Source organism: Nesoenas mayeri (genome assembly GCF_963082525.1).
Source record: "Nesoenas mayeri genome assembly, chromosome: 8".
Lineage (NCBI taxonomy): Eukaryota > Metazoa > Chordata > Aves > Columbiformes > Columbidae > Nesoenas > Nesoenas mayeri.
The window spans coordinates 28,196,539-28,216,599 of record NC_137554.1 but is presented as its reverse complement, the minus strand read 5'-3'; the positions used below and the strand labels follow the sequence as shown (position 1 = coordinate 28,216,599).

The 20,061-nt window shown below is 51.3% G+C and overlaps 1 long non-coding RNA gene across 2 annotated transcripts; it reads left to right on the top strand.

The window, feature by feature from the left end:
• The first annotated feature begins 3,604 nt into the window (after window positions 1–3,604).
• LOC308042738 lies at window positions 3,605–19,821 on the top strand. 2 transcript variants are annotated; one of them, XR_013922392.1, is made up of 4 exons: window positions 3,605–3,717; window positions 10,352–10,676; window positions 13,547–13,648; window positions 19,664–19,821. It is a non-coding gene; the product is annotated as an uncharacterized lncRNA (long non-coding RNA). The 2 variants fall into 2 exon arrangements; XR_013922393.1 differs by lacking the exon at window positions 3,605–3,717 and having other exon boundaries at window positions 9,320–10,676.
• The last annotated feature ends 240 nt before the right edge of the window (window positions 19,822–20,061 follow it).

The window sequence follows — 20,061 nt, the reverse complement described above, 5'->3', positions numbered from 1 at the left end:
TGGGATAAATACCACATTGCTTGCAATAGTGGGAGGGAACCCAAATAACACCCTGTCCTGACTGCTGCCAGGCCCATCGCAGGAGCTATCAGAGGCACAAAGGCAGATGGGAACCTGAATTACAGGCTCAGAGGAGGGGACACCCTGGCTGGGCTCCCCTGGGGCTGTCTGAGGAGACCCCTGTCCCATGGGCTATCAGGATGAGGCAGGTGGAGCAGGTGTCCTGAACACTTCTGACACTGATGTCCCTGCTTTTTGGGGATGTCTGAGGCCAGCTCTTTGGGAGTCTGTGCCAAATCCAGGTGCCAGCAACTGGGAACACTGGGATCCGGGAGCAGCTCCTGGGCAGACCATGTGTCTGAGGCCACGTGGGTGGAAAATGTAGGAAATAATACCACAGCATTTAGCAAGGACACAGCAAATCTCAGTGCCAGACCTGACAGGAGGGGAAGGTGATTTTGCTCTTTAAACAAGCCTGATTTGCGCATTCACACTCTTCCTCATGGCCACACCAACACCAGGACACATGGATACATGGTGTGTCCAGGTGGGCTGTCTATGACACCGCGGGGACAAGGGACACTGGCTCTCAGCTCCCCTAAGGTCTCCAGGGGTGGAGTTATGTTGGTGGTCCTGTGCTGGTTTTGCCAGTGCATTTCTGCACCCTTTAGGACCCAACAGCGATGTGAGCTCAGACACCTTGGTTAATCTCGGCATCCTGCAGCGTGAATGTTGAGGATCTCTTGTGATAACTCACTGCAGCCCTAAAGGCGGAGGTGGCAGATGCACTCGTCAGATTTGTGCTCATTCTTGATAACAGGAGACAGTTCCATCCCAATGCAGAAAAGCATTTTCTCCTTTTTTTTTTTGGTGGCGGAAAAACAGCTTAAAATTGGGTTTTATTTTTTATTTATGACTATTATAGTACTGACACTCCTGCTCTATTAGAGATCCTTCATTGTTTCCAAATTCTGCTAAGGCATCTGGCCTCAAAACAAGCGCCCTTGGTCCAGGGGCTGGGACCCACGTCTTCAATAACTCTTCTTTTTGAGTGTATTGCTTAGCACTTGATTGTCTCAGATCCTACCACTGAATTTCAAAGCAGAGCCATCAGCCTTCTGGGCCTGCTGGTCCTGGCTGGTCCTCAAGCACTCCGTATTTTGGCAGGTCTCACCTCAGTGGATCCAACTGCTGTTCGAATATAAAGCAGGAATTGATAATGATGATCATGTTAGTTCATGTTAGAGCTCTTTTCAGCCCTCACTGCTACTCCAGATAAAGATTATGTATCTTAAAGGTTATATATGATAAAGGATATATATTATAAATGTTATATACCTGAAAGGTTATATATTATGAAGGATATCCCTCACATCTAACCACTTTCCACTTCCTACAACTTCAATTACACAAAGCCTGCTGGACACAGCTTGCATTGTCCAGCAAGAAATTCTGGTACCTGCTCACCCCAGCCCAGCATTCTCTAGTTCACGCAATAAATAATGTTGTACTCTGTTTCCTACAGCAGCACTGCTGTGTTTGCAAGTTCACGTTGTAAGGCGTCATCTAGACACCTGCAGAGGTCCTATCATGTGATGCCTCTTGTTGACTTTCCGATAGGCTTTGGCGATAGTCCCCACCATCATATAAGCAATTGGGAAGGGGAATCTGCATTTCTCCTTTGTTTTTTGCCTGCAGTGACCTCCAGCAGTGTGTTACCATGTCATCTTTCATGACCCTGTCCCTCTTAAAGATCAAGGTAACTGTCAGCTTTTGTCTGTGTTGGTGACCTATAAACCCAGTCCTGCTTCTGGAAATCTCCTGTCTCAGGTGGGTAACCTCAATTATAAACTGCCCAGCCTCTTAGAAAATATCAGCTTAGAAGCATTTAACAACTATAGCCTCAAACGCAATTCCTTCTCTAAAGGTTAAACTCCTGAACCAGTTGTCTCCTCCCTTTGATGGCATCTTCTGTCTTAGGCTATACAAACAGTATTGTAGGTGCTTTGAAGTTTAAAATAAGTTAGTGTCTCTTAGCATGGCTGTTAAAAAAAATATCATGTTTGTGTTTCCTGGTGATGAACCCAAGGCAGAGAGAGCTGGAGGTGTGTGTGTACACAGCAGGTGAGTCGCCAGCAGAGCCCAGGGCAGCGCTCAGTGCCAGGCTCTTGCTCTGCGGTGGTTCTGAGCAAGCTGGGATGGAGGAGGACCCGGTCTGGGTGGCAGAGGCAGGCTGGCGTGTCCTGCCGATCAGCAGGCAGCAGATGGCAATGTCACCCTGTGAGAACCGCAGGCAGGGAGGGATGCAGGTAGGCGCTTGCTGTACTGGCAGCTTAGGAACAGGGGACAAATGACCTCCTCAGCAGTGGGTCCAGCTTCTTTAGAAGAGAAATTCAGGCAGCACGGGGTGCCTGGCAGAGGTGCACCTTGGTCTGGGGCTCACTCGGCCCTCTGTTCCCCATGGCCATCCAGGCAGGAGAGGTGAGCGAGGGGGCAGGCAGGGACACCCCCTTCTACCTGTTGCTGTCCCATCTCACCTGGCAGAGGCTGCTGTGAGGTCATCCACAGCAAGCTGGTCACAGCTGGAGTAGCCCCAAGATGTAAAATAGCCCAGATTGGCTCTTCCCAGGCTGTGGGGAGTTATGATTTTGACATCTGGGGAAACTGAGGCAGGGAGTGTGCCTGTGAACGGGTATTGGAGACACTATGGAGCTGGTCAGCTGTTATTTTTAGTAGTGGGGGGAAGCTGCGCCTACAGCTGAGCTAGGTAAAGGCTCGGTGTGCCTGGGACACGAGCTTCAGCAGGGTGTTGTGCCTTGTCTCCCTGCCTCACCCCGGTGGCAGTGGGTATTTTTGGGGTGCAGCCAGCTGGGGGCCCAGATGGCCGCTCAGAGACTGCTCCTGTGCCCTGCAGAGCCCAGTGGGATGGAAAGCTGGGCTGTTCCTGCATCCATCGCTGCCTGGCTTGGCCACATCCCAGGGCCACAGGGCTGTTCCAGAGCTGTACTTTGTGCGGCTGTGTATTTTCTATCTGATGGGAGGAGAGACGGGGCGTTTTCATCTCTTTTTCGCTGAGCAGTTCCATGCCATCCTTTATCAGGCAGGGCTGCTGAGCTCAGGGGAATAGGAGCTGTTTGCCTGCTCAGGGCAGGGTGCCAAGGAGTGGCTGTGAGGTTTGCTGACATACCTGGGCAAACAACATGCTGGTGACTGCATCAGCGACACAGAAAAAGGGGCTGACATCGGCCCTGGGTGCAGGTGGGATCTCCTGTGTGTTGCCACTGCAAGTAACATCAGCAACAAAGAGTCTGTGAAGGAGAGGCCAGAAGGTGCTAAGACATAATTTGGAGTTGTCAAAGGGTGTGCTTTGGGTCCTATCGGCCTCCCCATTGCCTGGTTCCAGCATGTGTCACCTTGATTTGGGATCAGTGTGTTCCCTGGGGAGCAAGGTGCTGAACCGCACTTACTGGGGCCATTCTCCTTTCCCCGAGCAGGCATGCTCCAAATTGGCATAGGGCCCCACCAGTGCTAAAAAACAAATTAATTTCTTCCAGCTGAGCGTTCCTGATTCAGCATTTCTCCTGCCAGCGCTTTACAGCAGGTGTGAGATAACAAGACATAATGTGCAGAGAGTGACGGTTGTCCCGGCTGGGTATCTCCTGATTAGGTGCAATACAGAAGTTCCTGCTGTGGACTCTCAGCATGCCGGAGCCAGAGGTAAGGTTTGGCAAAAGGGTAAGTGGGTCATGGAAACTGGGATGGGTCCTTGTGGTGTCCCTGTCACCAGCCCTCAGCTGTATCCCTGACTCTGTGCTAAAGGATGCAGGTGCCTTGCAAGGTGCTGGTTTTGGGATGCTCCTTAAAAAAATTAAGGCTTTACACCAGAAGGCATCAGGTCTGCCTGGCCTGAGACTAATTCCTTCATTGAGGACTTATGTGGTTCTGGTTTCTTTTTGCATTTCCCTGAAGCATGGCATTGTTATTGTGTGTTAGACAGTGGCCAGGCTCTGCCACAGCAGCTGCATTTTGGGGGAAGGAGGAGTGTCCTGGGCTGATTTGTCCATGAAACACCACAAATGGTGCTTGCAAGAGAGAAATCAGACTGAATGCCAGGTCCTGAGATGGGCACTGAGTTTTCAAGCTGCACTCTGTGTTGATACTGTGTGTGGTTTCATGTGCTCCTCCCCTCTGAAATTATGCTTTGGTTTACAGAAGAGATGTGACTTTTTGGGTTAGCCCTTAGCTGAGACACTGGTCTCAACTGGAGGAGCACCAGGGAGGCCCAGGCACAGTGTGAAGGTGCAGAGGTCTTCTCTGTTGAAGAGGATGGTAAGTGTGGTATGTGACAAGCAGGGACCAATGGCAGAGCAGGGGTCCAGGCATCCAGAGAAGGGGACTGGCAGTGCTAGCAAAGCTCTGGCTAGAAATAGGGAGGAAGGAAACCCTGCCCTGGAATTACATGCAAAACTGAGCCAGATCCTTCTCTACTTGCTTTGTGTCCTGATCACCTAGAAGTCCTGGAAAAATTAATGGAGAAGGGATAGCAATCAGAACTTGGATGTATTGCAGGATAGTGCTGACCTTCCCCTGCTGCAGAGATAAGGAACATGCAGTCTGTGCAGTCAGGTGAAGGAGCCAGCTTCAGGCTAGGACGTGACTATCTAGCTGGACGTTGCATGTGCCACGTAAACCTGCTGGGAATCAGATTGCTGTCAGCGTTATAAACCTCTATCATTTTCTGTACACCAGCAGGCCTTATCTCCTAAAGTGAATCTTATTACCTAGGAGCGGACTTTGCTGCCTGTATTGTAGTCTTTAAACCTCATTTGAGGTTCTGCATCCTCAGATTAATTGAAGGGGGTTTGACAGGGGAGACGAAAAGCAAGACAAAGTGGTTTCTTCCAGTGCAAGCTGCCCTGAGCCATGGGTGTCCTGCCAGCCTCATGGCTGGGTGCTGCTTCAGGAGCAGCTCCAGTTTACTGCCACATGATGGCAGGAATCCAGGGTGGTCGGGGGCTTTGCCAAGCTCTGGGCTTCTACTCTGCGCTGGAGCAACCCATGTCCGTCGCACCTGCAAGGCCTCAGCAGGGCTCTGCCCACTCCAGCCAAACGAGCTGGGAAGCCCTTTCTGCCCAAGTTTGCAGTAGGAGGCTGCCCTCGCTCTGCGGTTCCCCAGGCTGGCCCAGAGGGGCTCAGCAGAGGCACTCGCGCACCTTACACTCCTCACAGCCACTGAGTCCATCGGTAGCAGACTGAGCTACAGCTAACATTGCCTACAGTACAGGAACATCACAAGGGACCTTTCTGGGCCTTTAATTAATTAACGTCTATTTTTGTGTTCTCAAGAAGGCTTCTTGAGAAGGAGGAAATTACTGCAGGAGCAGTAATTCACTGAGGTCCTGGTATGGGCGATGTCTCCATTTCACACATGATCTGTACAGTTCCTGGTAAGGCTCTTCTGCTCCCTGGGACAGTTTGAACCACCAGCCTGTCCTCCTTGTGCAGCTGCTTCCCTCCCTCCACTATTTAGCAGAATCATAGAATCACTGTGGTTCTAAGAGGAGGTCAGGGAGTCCAACTATAACCCAACACTGGCACTAAACCATGTCCCTAAGAACCTCATCTGTGTGTCTTTTAAATATGTCCAGGGATGGTGACTCCACCACTTCCCTGGGCAGCCTGTTCCAATGCCCGACAGCCCTTTCTGGGAAGAAATTTTTCCTAAAATCTAATCTAAACCTCCCCTGGTGCAACTTGACGCAATTTCATCTTGTCCTGTCACTTGTTACTTGGGAGAAGAGACCAACACCCTGCATGCTACAACCTCCTTTCAAGATAAAGCAGGACATTTCTTTTGGGAAAGGGAGCCTCTGTTCAAGGGGAAAGGGAATATTATCCCATATACTAGCTCTTCATCCCTAAATGCTCTGCCATCTTGCCCAGCTGTCTCCCTCTCCATTGAGCACATTGTTCAAGTCTGGTGGGTGGGACTGCAGAGGGTAGTGAAGATCTCTTGGTTTCTTTAGGTAGCGATAACCTGCAGGTGTGGAGTTGGCTGATGGGACTACCTGGGTCTCTTCTACCAGCTCAGCTTCTCAAACAGCTGCTCCAAGAGTTGTGATTAATAGCAGTTTATCAGCAGAGGGAAATGTCCTGTTTCTGCCTTGCCAGTGAAGAGCTAACAGGGAGGGTGGAGGCTTGGCTGCCTGTTCAGAGGTTTGCAAAGCCGCCAGGCTCTGCATATGCTGCTCCATCCTGCATCTCCCTTGATCGGATCGGCAGAGGGCACTGCATGTCCACGCTTGAGGGAACGTCCTCTCCACACTTCGAGCTCCATGGACCAGCAGCATTAGCTCTCTGAGCACCAGGCTTCTCTCCCAGCTCCCTGCCAAAGAGCCCCAGGCTGTGGAGTCACCTCCCAGATGGAAAGATCAGGGCTGATGAAGGAAACCAAGAGGCACTCGGTGAAAACGAAGGGTGAATTTAGATCAAACGGCAGGAAATCCGCTCTCTGGCAGCTGCAGAAGTGCCGTGCTGTGGAAAGCTCTGGTGTGGCAGGAGGTCATCCAAGACAAATAGGGGCGGACTGCCCGACCGACCGGCAGGATGGGTGAGATCCAGGGATCTGGGCAGGCGAAGCCGTCAAAGTGGTTTGGCTTTGTGCTCCACTGTGGTGACCGCAGGTGGCTGGGGAGGAACTCCCACCCTGCCCACGGTGTGCAGGATGTACCCCTAGACCATGCAGGGAGCAGAAGGAGCTTTTCCCACCATAACCTGAAGCAATTGGATGGTTGTTTTTTGGTTTTGTTTTAGGGCTTTTTGTTTGTTTTAGTTTGGTTTTGTGGGGTTTTTTTATCAGAACAGGATATTATCAGCCTGAGCGGCATCAGCACTGTCCCAGATGGGTTTGGTGCAGAGCGTGTTCTCCTTGGTGAGGTGGGCTTGGAGGCCAGTGTTTGGAGACAGGCTTTGGGCTCTTTCAATGAGAATATTTGTATGCAAACATAGCAATAAGTGTCCCATGATGCCCGTGGAAGTAGCTGCTCACTGGAGGAGCCAGATGCTCCCTCTTGCATTGCTGTGACACTGCAGGTTTTGATGCAGTAGTGACTGCTCCTCAGTGGAGGTCTCTTCGGCTGAAGAGGCAGCAGTAAAGATCAAAGGCTCATGGACCTTCTCAGATGGTATATCCTGCTGTCTTTCATGGGGCAAGAAGGGACAGTGATTGAATTGCAGAGTGTTTCCTCTTCAGTTTCTTCCCTGGTTGAAATTTGGGGTTGTTTGAGAGCTCTTGCCCTTGGATAGTGATTTGGCAGCTCTTGGGTCACCACCCCATGAACCCCGCTTGTCTGTCTGGTTCCTGCGGAGCAGAATTTACAGTTGAGACAGTGGTTAACCTCAACAGGAGAGCAGGTTTCTGCATCTTCAAGTGTCACCTGTGGCTCAAGCAAGCCAAAGTCTTCACTCAAACGTAAGCTTCTCTATTTCTAGCCAGCAGAGGTGATTGCTCCCTGGGAACCTGCTGTGGAGCTCATTTGTTCACTGGAACCTTTATCAAGAGAGTGAAGGTGATTTTTTGCAGGCTTATTGGTGTCCTCGGCAGATTGCTTGCATGGAGGCTTTCCAAGACTCTGCAATCTCAGCTACTGCCCTTTGACAGCAGCAAAGATAAAGATACATGAAGCTCCCTCCTCCTCTTGCACCACTTCCTTGAGATTAGCGTGCAGTCCCTTGCTTCATGGCCTGAGGCTCTATCCCCAGAAGAAGCCACTGGGGTTTCACACACCCTGCAGAAGGGGGAGAAGGCATCAGGCTGGAGCTGGCGGATCTGCTCTGACTGCAAGCAAGAGGGATAGATCTCATCTTGTTTAGGCTACTTAAACAAGGAGCTGTTGCTCAGAAGAGATGAGAAAGCTGAGTGAAAACCATGTTCCCTGGCGTGATAATGCTTGAAACAGCAGTGTGGTTATGCAGGACTGTAAAGGTGCCAGGAAATGCCACCAGCCTGGCCAGAAACATCCTGGTGAACCTCCTGGAGCCCACAGCCATGGTCTCAACTCGCTCCTTGTGGCAAGCAGCAGACCCAAAAGGTCTGTAAGTGGGACCAGCTGGGGAGCTGGAGGCTGCACAGACCTGACATGAGAAGGGGCTGTGACAGTGCCAGTTAGCAAAGATGGAAGGGGAGATGAGCTCCAGTGAGCTCTGCACCATGTCCATCCTCTTCACCCTCATCCCCAAAAGCTCCTTCTGGGCTTGCCAGCTTGCCATCAGGGTGCAGTTTCAGAGGTTCTGGAAACAGGTTGGGTTTGGGTTGTTTTGTGTACACTTGTCCCTTTAGGAGACTTGGGGGACTTTCCCTCTCTGTTGTTAGGGATCTGCTACAGATTTCCAGCACAAATGTAGCTGAGCCCGGCTTTTTCCTCATTTATTCTAGAGCCAGAGGACAGTGCTGGCACAAACAGCTCTTCTCCCTGCCTGTACTCTTCCATGTTGATTTGAAATAGTCGTTCTTTGGCCTTGGGTTTCAGAGGGATGCATTTCATAAACCAGAAATAAATGGGCTTGAAATACTTGCCATAATTTTGCAAGATCTTGACCCTCTGATAGCAAGATTAGAAGAAAGATAACAAAATTAGCATTCAGGCTGGAACCACTATTGTTAAATAGACAACACTTTAAAGCCAGTACTTCTTGTTTACAATTGAACTCATGAATTTTTAGATATTCATGTATGAGGGATTGAGTAAACAACCATTGTGCCTCTAAGGAATGAGTCCCAGGCTGTCCTGAGCTGGAATACTTTGTACTTTCCTGATTGCCTTCCAAGAATTTCAAATTACTTTGTAACAGAAAAACAAGCCTGCTTCAGGAGAATGTTTGCAAGGTTCTTGGGACAGCCTTAATTCCTCTGTACTGTGATGTGGCTGGTTTTGGGGCAGAGCTCTGCAGCTGGGTATGGTGGGATGCTGACTGTGGGGGTGTTAGTAGAGAGGTGGAGGTTGCAGGTGAAGAATAAACCACTCAGGTCAGGAGAGTCGGCCCAGCTGGGTTTTAATGCATACAGAAGAGGTGAATGGATGAGTGTGAAGTCACACAGCAGGTCAGGGTGAGAGCCAGCAAGAAAAGGACTCTGCTTGCCTCACCCATGAGCCTTTCAGGAGCAGCTTGGATGCTCTCAGGCATGGGGCCATGGGATCAGTCCCCAAGGACCAGGTGACAAAGGGACATGTGGGCAGGGCATGTCCCCCCCGTGCCCTGGAGAGTCCATGCCGTGCTCTCCAACAAAGCCACAGGCCATGTTATGGTCTTATGGGTTCTCGAGGCTTACCAGGGTATTTCTGAGCATGGTGCCCCTGACACCACAAGCTGTGGTGCTCATACAAATAGTCCCTTATTTCTAGCTGTCCTACACTGAGTGAATACTCTTCAGGAGCAGCCAGCCTGTTGCCTTGTTGTTTCTTCAACCAAAAAATAACACTTGAGACCAGAGACCAGCCAGTTTTAATGCTCCTACCAGCCCTGGACTGCCCCAGTGCCCTTTGGTTAGTCTTTGTGCTGAGACCAAAGGCCAGAAGCAGAGACATCTTTCTACTGGTGCTGGTGGCTGAGGACTTGAGGCATGACATGTAGCAAAGGCAGCTGATGGCCTAGCAGCCTTGAGGTGTCCCTTCTGGCCAGCCTGGGCAGTCCTGTCTTGGGCATCATGGCCAGCACTTTGGTAAAATGGGCAGGATGGGTCCCTTGATACCTGGCTCACTCAGGTTTGGTTTCCAAGCCAGCAGCCTGGAGCTGTGGGAAGAGTCATGAATTTGGGTTACCAAACCATCTGCTGGCTGAATTTAAAAAAAAAAAAAAAAGGCAATTAAATTAAAGCAAAATTGTTTCCAGTCCTTCTGTTTGCAAGATGTAGTTTAGAGAGATAGTCAAGCCAGGGTTTGCCTGATCCTGCCACAGCTCTGAGTAGGAGTTAATTTGATCTAATCCCTGTGCTGTGTGTACTGGAAAGTGAGGAGTTCCCTACCGAGGGCTCAGGGAGTGTGCCGCGCTGTTAGTATTTCATGATGGTACAACACAGGAAACTGGTGGTTTGATACTTTTTAAATTGCTTCTAATCAGAAATTATTAAATAATGTTAAAAAAAAAAAATCTAGGAAATAAAATTTTTTATGGGAGAGGATGATCACGTATTGCCAAAGATAGATGGATGGCAGATCTAGGCAGTGCTGGATGGAGCTGCTAAAGCAATGGTCTGGGAAGCCCTTCCTGGGGTACCTCACAGGGTGGGGGGACTGGTGAGGGGTGTGTGTATAGATAATTTAATATTCTTTCCTGGTTGTTTTTATATCCCCAGGGTTTTCATACCTGTTCCGCTGAAAGGTCATGCCCAGGAGAAATGGGGAAATGAGTCCTTTCAACCCATGCAGGGCCTGTGTTTGGGGACACCCTTATGCTTGACAGCTGAAGGTGACAGGATGAAGATGGCCTTGCAAAAGGCAGGGGCAGTTTGGTGCTTCAGGCTGTTCTTGGTGGAGAGAACACAAACCCATGTTACCAGTGCCGAACCTCTTGTGACCACTCCTGTGGTGCTCTGGATGCAAGGCAGAGAGACGCAGCGAGGTCTGATGTTACAGAGCTCAGATTTGGGTCAAAGCATCTCTTTTTCTCAGTGGGAGAAGGTAACATATGCCAGTTCTGAGTCTTGAAGGGGATGGGATGGGACGGGATGGGATGGGATGGTGGCAGCTCACAGTGTTGGGTTGAGTCTGGGGACTGCAGGATGCCATGGGGACAGCCCAGCTTGACTGTCACGACCAGCTGAATGTCGGATGGTTCTGTATTGAGGGGCTGCCCAGTCTCACATCTTGTTTGACAGGGGGGAAATAAAACCCAACAGGCTGGCGAGAAGGCAGGAGAAGGGTCTTCCCTGATGAGCAAAGGGGGTAGCACAGCTGCAGGGTCCCAGGGAGGCTCGGCTGGGCAGCTGCTTATTTTACAAGAAAAAAGCCCCGAGCATAGCATTGGGCCGAGCCAGCGCCTTATGTAAGGGCTGGCAGCGGGGCTGGCGGTGCGGAAACCCAGCGGGCTGCAATCGCCTTTGATTTTTCTCCTGTTTGCTCAGCAGCTTTCATGCGGCTGGGGGGAGCGGGGCGAGGGCGCGAGATTCCTGCACACTGAACTCCTCTGTTTCTCTCGGCGGGATAAACAGGACATAAAACAAAGCCCTAAGCCAGCCCTCGCCTCCGAGGTGGTGTGCTGCCAAACTCCCTGCGGGACAGCCCGTCCCCTCCGGCTGCTCCTGGGGAGCTGCCACCCAAGCTTGGGATACAGGGCGTAGATGGGAGCCCACCCACAGGGGGTTTCTGGGTGCTGCAGGCATTTTTGTGGCTGGGTGAGGGTTGCCTCGTGGTGTTGGTGAGGAATGAGCAGGAGAAAGGGGGAAAAGCTCCCTAGTAGGGCTCAGGCAGCAAGTCCCATGGCCTTGGAGAGCCGAGGGTGGGTGCTCCAGAAGTGACTCCAGGCCGTACACCATGTGTCCCCTGCAAGGGTTCTGCTGTGACCTGGCTACCTTGCAAGGCACAGTCCCAGGCGGTGGGACCGAGCCACGTGTGACACACCTTGGGACACAGCAGGGCAGGAGGGGCTCGAATGCTGGTCCTCTCTGCAACGGGCTCTGCGTGTGAGGTTATTCTGCTCCCTTGAAGCTGGGCTGCTTTATTTATAACTTCCCCTAAGGAGGAATTTCCAGGCTCTCCTGCCCCTGTGCTTGATGCCTGTAAGTGACAGAGGGCAATGAGGCTGACCTCAGCCCTTTCCCAACGCAGGATTAGCTAAGCTGGCTCCCCAGAGACATACCAGCCCAAGCCCATGCCAGCTCCCCTGAATTTCCACCATTTTACTGCTGCCAGGCTGCTGCAGGGCAAGGTGAGAAGGCAGGGAGCAAACCCTCGCTGTTGGGGTTTGAAACACTTCCAAGCATTTCAAGTGAAGTTTGCTCTGCAGCAAAGTGTCCTGCAACCGCTCTGAAGTCACTTGATTGGGAAAAAGCATTGACCACGTGCGAGGCTGCAGCAAAACTCAGAAATGCTATCGCTGCTGAAGCAGCATGAAAGGAGGATGGTTTGTTGCTGCACATCTGTCCTGGTTGTCTGTCCTTGCCAACTTCTGCTTGCAAAAGGAAGAGCTTTGGTGGGGAAAAGGCCACCTGGGCAGAAAGCTGTTTTGCTGGCCAGGATCTGGGAACTCTGAGTCGTGCACGTAAAATCCCGTTGGAAATGCAGAGGTGGGAAGGGCAGGTGCTGCCCACTGCAGCACTGGGCCTGGAAAACCAGGCTGGGCTGACATTCAGGGTCCCTTTCTTGTGCCCAGATGGGAAGAACAACACTGGTGGCTGGAACTGTGTGAGGGCTGGGGTCGGGGAAGGCTGGGGAGGTACGTGAGGCTGCCCCCCCATGCTTGAGGAGCAGCATGCCCAGGTACCTGCTCCAGCAGCCAGTTTGTGGGTGCTGAGCACCCCTGCAAGCACCCAAGCTGTGATCCTCCAGAACCATCGGGATCTTGGCAGGAGGTGTAGATGCAAACCCTGAGGCCGCTTATCCAAACTGCCTGGCCTGGGGTTTTGTGAGAGCTGGCTTTCTTGTAGGATTCCCACTCTGGGCTTGATGCATTGGAAATCCTGCAGAAGCAGCCCCTTTTTCTGTTTTGTTTTGTTTTTCCTGATGTTTGTGTCTTTCCACTTCCGTCTCTGGCCAAGGCGAGCGGTGCCAAGGCACACGAGCCAGGCACACCCAGAGGGAGGGGAAGCAAAGCACCCTCAGCCCGCAGGACAATGGGGATGGAAAGCAGATGCGGTGGCTGGAAGTGAGGAGGACGAGGAAGATGATATGCTCGATGGCTCTCCTCAGGGTGGTCCGTGGATCAAGGAGGGTATCGTGGCTCCAATTCAGTGCCTCATCCTCTGGTCTTGCACTGATGCTGGTTCACCATGGGAGACATGAGGATGGTCCACACTTGGGGTGCACACAGGGCTTGACACCCTGCTGCTTCCAAACCCGCTGGTTGGGTCTCCCTGGCCCCATTTTGAGCCACAATATGGGCTCAAGCTGCATGAGTTGAAAAGGCTCAAGCTCTTAAAAAGCAGCACGGGATCAAAGCTTTCTTAAACACTCAGGGCATTTGGCCCGGGAGGTTTTGTTCCGACTATTTTTAGCAGTTGGGGCCAACTGAGTTCAGAGTTGGAGGCAAACTTTTTCCAAAGCTGGGGGCCGTTTGGATTAGGGAGGGGGAAAGGGAGTTCAGCCAGGCCCATTTCCAGCAAACGTTGACTCCTTCCTTTAGGTATGTGTTGCTCTCCATGACACGCTAACAACAGCTCTGCACAGAAGTGCCTGGCTGGGGCTGTAAAGATTGAAACAAAAAATGTGAGTTGGCTAGAAAGGAGACCATGAAATAGAGAAAGTTTCCAAACAGCAAGGCTGTAACATTTGAAAATGAAAACTTTCCTTACCAGTTTGTTTTCAATTACAAATACACTCACATTGTTTTCCAGGGGAAAGCTGGTGATGATTTAAGGGAGGAAAGATGAAGATTTGGCTTCCTGAAGCATATACCATGCTCAGAAATGGAGAGGAGATGTCTGTTTATCTTCAAGGTGAGTTTTTTTGTGCCACCACTAAAGAATACAGCATTTTTCTGTGCTACCCACTATAGGCAAAACCAGGCTTAAACTCTGAGCAAGCCAACCAACCAGGACACCCTTGAAACTGTGTCACGTTTGAAGCTATAGCCCTTGCAGAAGCCTTTGCTTCTGCCATGAGAACAGAAGCTGGGGTTTTCCTGTCTGCCAAGTGAATTGTGCTAATGAGGATGTTTAATTGTCAGGAGCATGAGCAGCACGCTTTAGATACACACCACAGCTTCTTGCATGCCTAGATCCACTCTCTTGATTTAAGTATAGGTTATAAAAATATCCCTCTAATTACCAATAGCTTCCCATCATACTGCCAAATCTCTGCTGCTCTGTAGGAGCAGTGTCTCTGAGCTTCTCCCAAAGGAAAGGCTGCAGTTAGGTTGGCAGGTAATCAGCCTAATGAGGGGATGGCTGGAGGGTTTGGCAACTCAGCGGTGTCCAGCCCAGGTGGGCTGTTACAGCAAGTGACAATACACTCTTTGCTGCAAGGGTGGTGTGGATTTTGTCCACGCTGTAGGAGCTGGGTGCTGCTCAACAAAGACAGGCCAAGTCTACCACATGTGTGCCTTGGGTTGTTTTCAGAGAGAAATGCCAGAGGTGGAAGGTTCCTTTCATCTCTGACATCTTCAGCAAAACCTGTCCTCTGATGCAGAGGATGCCCGTCCTTGCTGTGGATGGTTGGATAGCACTGGAAAAGCCAAACTGTTGTCATTCAGGGAAGGCTGCAAGGTCTAGAATGGATTTTTGAAGAATGGAATGATCTGCATGTGGTTGGAGAGTGGGATGAAGGTGGGTCTGGCCTACCTGCATATCAGGTGGCCATGGCTGTTGTTGCATCATGCAGAAAGGAAGGTTTCCCCTGGAGTTCCCCAGGTGTCTTGTTTCATATTTCTGTGAATGACCCAAAAAAGTAGAAGAACAACACTGAGATGGGTGGATGAGGAAGAGCTGAAGGGTATCAACAGTATAGAGGAGGTTCTGGTTGGATGACCTAGAAGATGAAAGTGACAACAATGATATAAAGCTCATCAGTATAAAACACAAGGTCTTTGAGCTTGAGGAGCAACAACATATAATAAGATAGGACTTCACATTGTCTGGAGGGGTGATAGAGAAGGACTTTGGACTGTCCACTGATTTTACACAGTACCTCTGAGCCACTGCCTGAATGCAGTTAATGCAAACGGCAGATGCATCCATTGGGGGACTTTCATGACAAGGCCTCTTTGTTGACCTTAAAATCCTCATGGCAAGAGCCACCAAAACCTCCCCTGGAACAGTGGGTACAAATCTGATCATCCTTTCCCCGGATGATGTTGGAGTGGAGCAAGTGCAAAGCAAATCCACTGTCCTGTTTGCTTCGAGGGTGAAATGAATGTGAAGGTCAGACATGATTGTCCTTCTTCCATCTTGGTTTTTCAACACGGCAGAGACAGGCTCTGAGCCCAGTTTCCACCCCTACCCAGTAGAAGAAAATGTTCTTCTCATTTTTGTCACCTAATGAAGATGATGACCACTCACCTCGTGTTTTGTATGTGTCCTTACTATCAAAGACCGTTCTTGTGCTTGGTGCTAATGTTCCCAACTCTTGGCTTGGGAAGGGTATACTGGCCAACTGGACAGTCATTTGGTCTGTTGAGAGACTGTCTGTTCTGCAATTAACAGACAAAATGCCCACCACTGTGGCTGGAAAGGAGTTTTAATTAAAATCCCTTGGTATTGGCCTTGGCCAGACTGTGGAGTGAATGGGAAGAGGGCAGAAGGCCCAGGTCAGTGTCTTGGGTCACCCTAGGAGAGTGTCCCCTGAGCTGAGGCTGAACACAAGGAAGGACCTGGTTTATAATTGCATAGGCTTTTTTTTAATTCTTTTTTGTCTGAAGTGACCTGCCCAGTGGACAATTGCAAGCTGATAGGAGCACAGATACTGCCAACCAAAAGTTGGGCTGGGTCCACAGGTCATTTGAGTCCTAATGAGGAATCATGAATAGAAGCTCACATCACGCAAGTGAAAAACACCTCACTGTCTTCTCTAATGAGCGCAGCTCTCCAAATGCTTTTGTCTTGGGCTTTGCTTGCCTTTCAGAGGTGCCCAGGGCTACATCTTCCAGACTGGCTTAGAAGCTGCTGTCACCTGCTCCATCTTCTCGCTGATGGCCACTGGGAACATGCCTCACTCTGCTGGGTGGCCAGGGCAGACCCTGCATGCTTATGACAGTGAGGTGGGTAAGCGAAGCCCTGGGGAGGTGAGATACCCCCTCAGGGGGTGTGGTGGGCCCCAGTTGGTCTCCCCCAGGTGGAAGTTGTCCTCCATCCACTTATCTGTGGATATGTTGGGCTTTGGACAAACTTCATGTTCCATAGCCTGCATGGTTCCCCACCAGTGCTGTAATTGCAGGTGCTACTCTGATGAATAAGTGTGTGTCCCTCCTGTTGTCAAAGCCTATTAATTAATGCAAAGATCACATAATAAGTGCCAGGAAACTGGAATCAGGATGGGGTTCCCCTCTCGTTCACATGGAGCAAGTCCTGCTTGCTTCCATGGTAGCCAACCCTGTGGGCCTATTTGTATTCCCCCTGCTCAGGATGGGGCAGTAGACCTTCTGGTTTGCATACTAATGAGCAAGCAAAATTAGGATATGAAAAAGCCAAATGGGTGCCAGCCCCACAACTTGCCACGTGAAGGCCAACGTGAGGGCCCTACCAGCCCACGTTACCCTGTGACACAGCACCAGGTCCCTGAAACCATGTAGATGCTCTTCCAAACATTCCTCCAGAATATCTTTTATTTTTTCTAAGATTGTTAAGGTAACTTTTGGGGGGCAAAGCCCCTCTTGGTTCCATGCAGGGACCCTCAACTCCTGCATCCTTCCTTCAGCACAGGCTTTGTCCAGAGGTGCCCCAGCCCCCCGTGCAGGAGGATGGAGCAGGCACCTGGCACGGCGAGCTGGAAAAGGATTTCTGCACTTGGGCTCTGGCCTAGAGAAATCACTTGGCTTTCACACGTTTTAAGGAAGGAAGAAAAAAATCCTTTCCTGCTGCCACTTAAGTTTTTGTCTCCTGCTTTCGGGTTTAATTTTGTGCTGTCAGGCTGTGTGGGAGCGCTGAGCAGCTCTGGAGGTTCTCAGTCCGCGCTGGTGATGGAGAAGATGTTGTCCAGGCGAACCCAGGCTCTTTGGGCTGGTGCACGTGGCCAGGGTGAGGGTTGGTGCCCAGGATGTCCCTGCCTGGCAGGACAGGGGAAAGTTTGCGGGGGCCGGACATGGGGAGAGCCACAGTGGTGAAGCACGGGGTAGCTCAGAGGTGGCATTTGGGGACAAAAGTACCCAGGTGAAACATCCTGATGTGTTCCCCACTGGCATTGGTATAGACCAGCCACCTGCACAAAAGCAGATTTGGGGATGAAATCAGCGTTTTGGGGCAGTGGCAGGGGGATATTTTTACTGTTCTGAAAAAAAAAAAAAAAAGCGACTTTTCTTTTACTGCCCAAGCATCGCAGACAAAGGGGTTGGCTGTGCTTTTCCCTTTCCTTTCAATCCCCTTTCTGCACGGTAACATTTTCTACTTCCAAACCCTGTTCTTTTTTGTTGTTGTTGTTGTTTTCCGTCTTGTTCCCCTCCTATTCCTCCCCCCTTTCCCCCTCCTTCCCCCCCAATATTCCCCTGGGGGAACGGCCCCTTTCCCGGGGTCCCCCGCCCTGGCAGGGTGCCGGGGGTGCAGAAGGGTGATGGCAGCGCTTCCCACTCCCCCCCACCCCCAGTAGCACAATGGGGACATTCAGCCGGGCACCATGTAGCCCAGCACCAACCCTAGAGCCCAGGGGACCCCCCCTTGCCATCCCTGTCCCCCCCTATCACCGTGGTGAGACACAAAATAGCTGACGCCGTGTCCCAGCGCGCTGGCGGAGGCGAACTGGAATCCAGCATCACAAAACAAGCCCTGTGCACGCTCCCTTCCCGACGCAGGCGCGTGTGTGTGCGGGTCCCCCTCCCTCCATCCCCCCCAAAATCTCCAAGTCTGCCCAGTAACACCAAACTGGGCTCCTTTTCCCACCCCCCCTGGCCAATCCGCAGGCTGCCAACACGCCAGGGCCTCCGCTGCCGGGATGCGAGGGGCAGGAGCTGGTAGGGTTGCAGGGAACAACATGTTTTCCTTCTCCTCTTCTTCCTCCCGAATCGCTTGTTTTTTAATTCGGGGCCGGGAGGGGGGGGCGTGGGTCTGAGCTTAGAGGCAGCCCCCGTCCTTTCCCAGGAACACAGCCTACCCACCCCCCTGAAAAACAAGAAGAAGTAAGATGAGATTTCACTGCTGTTCAAGGAAGCCTTGTTTTTAATCGCAGGCAAATCAGCGGTCTTTCTTAGGGGCAAGAGAAAGGAGGGGGGGCAGAGCAAGGAAAGCAGGGTTTCCTACCCAGGTCCAAGCAGAGCTTTTCAGGCGCTCCTGCCTGCTCCAAAGGGATTTTTCCACACCCCCTCCTCTTTGCTTTGCTGTTTTTCCTTCTCTCCGATTGCATGCGTGCAGCAGCTGCTGTGTTTGCAGAGCAGGAGGCTGAACTGGTGTAAATCCAGCAGTCCTGGGGTGCTGGGGGTGATTGGTAGCGGCTGCCAGTTGGGTTCCAGCCTGCTGCCCCCCAAACCTCCCTGGGAAGCAGCTGGGGTAGGTGCAGGGATAAAAACACTGAAGACACCGTGTTTTGGGGGATTTAACTGAAGGATATTTATGGTTGGACTTGATGATCTTAAAGGTCTTTTCCAACCTAAATGATTCTGTGACTTCAGCTGCTTTGCAGGGGAGTTGCCAGACCCTGTGCCTCCTCCATGCATAAGAGCATTTTGCAGGTCCCTTGGGCTTAGCCAGCCACACTGTTACTGCCTGCAAAATAATAATTAAATACATTTTGGTCTCTTTTGGCACGTTCATGTGGTAGCACCTTACGATGAGATTGTCAAGGGGCAGCACCTTATGATGAGCTGCCAAGGTGCACTTAAAAGCAGGTATTGGTGATGCCTGTGATCCCTGACAGAAGGGACGTGTGTTTGGACCTGAGAGCAGCAGGTCAGGCAGTATAACGTGTCCCATGCTGCCTGCTCAGATGCAGAGCTGTGCTGAGATGCAGCAATGCCCGATGAGAGTCGGAGGAGTGTCACTGAGTTGATGGCAGTGATGCGCTGCTGATTTGCATCCTGTTGAAGCCTTGGCCCAGGAAGGACCGTATTAGCTTAATGCAATCAAGTTCTTGTGGGAACTCAACAAAATGAGGGCCTTGTTGCAAAAGGTGGAAAGAAGGAGGCCAGGTAACCACACGGCTTATATATCTTGCCACTTTTATGGGAAAGGAAATTACCAAGGCAAATCTTGCCAAGGAAAATTGCTGCCAGCAATACCACCAGCCAGATGGGATTGTCCTGACATCCAAACATTTTGCAGGCACCTCCAGAGATGTGTCATGCTCCCCTGGTTGTTTTGGGTGTCATTACACAGCATCGGCTTGAAGGGAGGATGGGACAAACATCCTCCTGGCTCCAGGGGCCCTAAATGTCTGGGGAGAAAATGGCAATTACTGCAAATGAAGAGCAGGCAGCCTGGGTCCCACAGACACTGGGTAAACTGCAGGAATGCAGCTTGGACTGCAGAAATGCTGGGGAACAGCAGGCAAAGTTGTGCCAGTCTTTGGGGGGCGGCTGGGAGGAGCTGGCAAGGACACCATGTCCCTTGTGTGCTGCTGGTGCTCCACCCCAGGGAGAGGCTGGGCCTGGGGCTTCTTGCACAAGCTGTTTGTGTAGGATGGGGAAAGCTGGCGCCTGGGGGCACAGAGCAGCTCCGGGTGTCCTGTGACAGCTCTCCTGTCCCAGCTCAGCCACGTGGGATTTTCCCCCCGCAGGGGTGGGACGGGCTACCTTATAGATGAATGGGTGTTATTTCTTGAAATTCCTTTGCAGTCTTTTTCTCCTGAGTCCCTCTTCCCTCATCTGTCCTCAGCATCTGCCCTTCTCCGTGACTCCACTGAATTCTATCTGGCCTGAAAAGCACATACCTTGCACAGATAACCAGCACCACCATTGCTTCCTGGCTCTGCACACCTCCAGAAGTGGCTAGAAATTTACAAGCCTCAAGCTTTAACCCTCACAGCCCTTCGGAATTACACCTGTGGACACAAAAGGTAACAGAGGAGCAGTCAGGGCCCCACCAGCAAGGACAGGTTGGGAAGCAGAGCTGGGAGGGTGACTGATGTCAGATGGGAAGGACAGATACGGTCTGCTGGTGGACTTGATTGAGGTTCATCCATCAACTCACGGGGCTCTGAGCAACCTGAGCTGGCTAAAGATGTCTCTGCTCATGGCGGGAGTTGGACTGGATGAGCTTAGAAGGTCCCTTCC